Here is a 3,967-nt window from a genome sequence, read left to right as displayed (position 1 = left end):
CTGGCAGTTCAAACCCACCAGCCACTCTTTGGAAGGAAGACTGGGGAATCTACTTCCATAGAGGTACTGCCTCAGAAACCCATGGAGGCATCGTTATGAGTCAGAACTGACTCGATGGTAGTGCTTTGATTTGTCTTTGTGTTAAGCTCTGGTAGTGCAGTGGTTAAGTGCTAGGTTGTTAATCAAAAGATCAGTGTTTCAAACTCACCAGCCTCTCTGTGGAAGAAAGATGTGTTAGTTTGCTTTTGTAAAAACAGCCTTGGAACCCTATGGGGCAGTTCTATTCTGCTATAGAATTGCTGTAAGAAGGAATTGACTCAACAGCAATGGGTTTGGTTGTGTTTTTTTGTTTTTGTTTTTGGTATTACAGACATCATGCTTAGAGTGTTGTTATGTGCATTACTTACCTTATTTTATCTTCATAATAAGTTCTTGACAAGTACCGTTAGTATCCCTATTATATAGATAAGGAAACCAAGGCTGAGAAAAACTAAGCTAATTGCCTAAGTTTATACAATTAGTAATTGGTAGAAGTGGAGGTAAAGCCAAAGACCTTGTTCATAATACCTCTGATATATTGCCTCACATTTGGATGTACCTAGTATAGAACTGAGAACTCTGGTGGCCTAGTGCTTAAGGCATTTGACTGCTAACCAGATGGTTCATGGTTCAAATCCACCAGCCACTCTGCAGAAGGAAGATTGGGCAATCTACTTCTGTAGAGACACTGTCTTGGAAACCAAAGGAGGGGTTGCTATGAGTCAGAAACGACTCAACGACGGTGAGTGAGTGAGTGAGTGAGTGAGTGAGTATAGAACTATTTTATCACTTGGCTTCTGTTGTTCAGTTACCTAAACTGTATATTAGATATTACAGATGTGGGAGATGGCAAACTTTGGTGAATCATGGAAGTAAGAATTATAGATTGTCAAATTCCATTCAATCCTCAAGTGTTTCAGCATGTACTTGCCAAAACAAAATGCTATTTTGCTGTAGTTATTGTTATTGTATCTCTGGAAAGCTCTGATATTTTAACCCAAAGAACATATTGGACACTGCTTTGGTTTTCTAGCCATATGGCAAATGTCTAATTTAACTGAACATTGTCCAGGCAGATTCCATAGCTTTCTTTCAACAGGAACTTATTAGGAAATAGTGGTTGTTTTTAGAAACTCCAGGAGTCCCTAGGTGGCACAAATGATTATGCACTTGACTACTAACCAAAAATGTAATGGTTCAGACACTTCAAGAGGGGTTTGGAAGAAAGGCCTGGTTCCCTGCTTCTGAAAGGTAACAACCTTGAAAAGTCTGTGAAGTGCAGTTCTACTCTGTACCCACAGAGCCACCAAGAGTTGGAATCAGCTCAGGGGTACCTTTTTTTTTTTTAAATATAAACTATTAATATAGTTATCTTGCCAATAGTTTTCTTTAAAATTTTGTCATTAAGTCATTCCTCTTGAGTTAAGTAAGTCCCCAGCTTTCAAACATCTGACTTACAAATAACTTATACATGCCCTTTAATGTTTTGCAAATTTGCCCTCACTTTGAAACTGTTGAACCAGGGCTTCAAACTGGTTCATTCTGTTTCTGTCTCCTGCTGAAAATTTGCATTACCACTCCAGATATAATGAATCAGAATCTACATTTTACTTAAGAATCAACTGGGGATCTTATTAAAATGTAGATTTTGATTCAGTATATCTGGGGTAGAAATGCAAATTTTCAGCAGAGGGTCAAACTGGAATGAACCAATTGGAAGCCCTGGATTGAACCAGTCCCAACTCACAACAAATTCATCATCACAATTGCCTTCACTTGCTGCACATATAACTTTTTTTTTTTAAATTTTTATTGTGATTTGAGTGAAAGTTTGCAGAACAAATTCATTTTCAATACAGTAATTCACATACACTTTGTCTCATGACATTGACTACAATTTCCCACAATGCAATAGCTCTCTTCCCACTTCCTCCCCATAGTTACCTCTTCCCTGTGTCCTTCCCTCACATGCAGTATGACCCCCCAAGCTGTCTCTCTGTGCATACACAGTCTTTTGATTCTCCCATGATTGATCTCTCCAAGGAGTGTGTCTACCTAATGTCAATGTTCAGCTCATATGCTTGTCTTTTGTTTGGCTGGAACCACAGGAGTGGGTTCAATTTCAGACCTGAAGGGCAGCTAGGGGCCATAGTCTCATGTATTCCATTAGGCTATATCAGACCAGCAAACCTGGTCCCTTTATTTTAATGAATTTTAGTTTTGTTCCACATTGTTCTCCCATTTTATTCATGATCTCCTATATAGATCCCCCTCCAAGTGGTTGACAGTGGTAGCTGGCCACTATGTAGTTCTTCTGATCTCATAGTCATATAGGCTGAGGATCACATGGTGTACCGGTCCCTTGGACTAATTATTTGCATGCATCTTTGGTTTTCTTTATTCCTCTTTGCTCTTGGCAAGGGAGACCCATTGTTGCATCTAGATGGCTGCTTGCAAGCTTTTAAGATCCCAGTTGCTACTCACCAAAGTAGGATGTGGAAGAACAATGTTTTTATGTAGTATGTTATGCCACTTGGGCTTGATGTCCCCTGTGACCATGGTCCCAAGCCCACAGGTCCAACTACTTGCTTCCCTCAGGCAGCTGGCTGTGGCCAAACAGTGACTATAACCTTGTCCCTTGTCAGCTCTACTATATACCTGGCATTCTTAAAGAACATACAAATACACTTGCAGAAACATTGTCTGCCAACCCTGTACATGGTCATGGGCACACTACCTCTTCTGTAAAACCAAACCAAACCAAAACAAAACTCACTGCTGTTGAGTCGGATCCAACTCATAGCGACCCCACCTTTGGTTTCCAAAGTGGTATTACTACAGAGGTAGATTGCCCAACCTTCCTTCCGAGGAGTGGCTGGTGGGTTTGAACTGCCAACCTTCTGGTTAACAGTCAAATGCCTTAGGCACTATGCCAACAGAGCTGCCTGTCCACCCATCTATCCACTTGTAGATCAACGTTTGTCATCACTGACAATGCAGTACTGTATGTGCAAAAGGGTTCATCTTTGTTGTCTGTACCTCCCATGCACCTCTCTGTGTCTTCCTCTTCCTCAACACCACTGTGCTGATCACTCACATTTGGTACATAGCCCTTCCCTTCACTCAAAACAGTACTTGTCTCTACCTATCTAGCAGTGTTTCCTCCCCTCGCCTCCCACCCCTGGTAACGAAGGAAGAAAATTTTCTTCCATATATAAATCTTTCCTTGACTTTTTACAATAACAGACTAATACAATATTTGTCCTTCTGTGACTGACTTTTTTCACTCAGTATAATGTCCTCCAAATTCATCCACATTTTGCAGATTCTACGTTTTTCTTAGGGTTTCACAGTATCCATTTGTTGTATGAACCATAGTTTGGTTATCTATTCTTCTGTTGATGGGCACCTAGGTTGTTTCCATCTATTTGCTATTGTAAATAGTGCTGTGATGAACATGGGTGTGCATATATTCTTGTCCTGGCTCTCACTTCTTTAGGATATATACATAGTAATGGAATTGCTGGGTCAAATGGTATTTCTATTTCCAAATTTTTAAGGCATTGCCATACTGCTTTCCACTGTGGGTGTATCATTTGACAGTCCCACCAGTAGTGTATGAGAGTCCCAATCTCTCCACATCTTTGCCAGCATTTGTTATTTTCTGTCTTGTTGAACTTGCTCTTAATGCTGGGACAAGATGGTACCTAATTGTTTTGATTTGGATCTCCCTAATGGCTAATGATTGTGGACATGTCTTCATGTGTTTGTTGGCCACCTGAATATCCTCTTTGGTGAAGTGTATATTATATCTTCTGCCCATTTTTTAATTGGATTATTTGTCTTTTTGTTGTTGAAGTTTTGGAGTTTTCTGTAAATTTTAGGAATAAATCCCTTGTCAGATATGTCATTGCCAAATATTTTTTCC

Source organism: Orycteropus afer, unplaced genomic scaffold, assembly GCF_000298275.1.
Source record: "Orycteropus afer afer isolate SDZICR_OR568_19922 unplaced genomic scaffold, OryAfe1.0 scaffold00154, whole genome shotgun sequence".
NCBI lineage: Eukaryota > Metazoa > Chordata > Mammalia > Tubulidentata > Orycteropodidae > Orycteropus > Orycteropus afer.
This window is presented reverse-complemented; position numbering follows the sequence as displayed.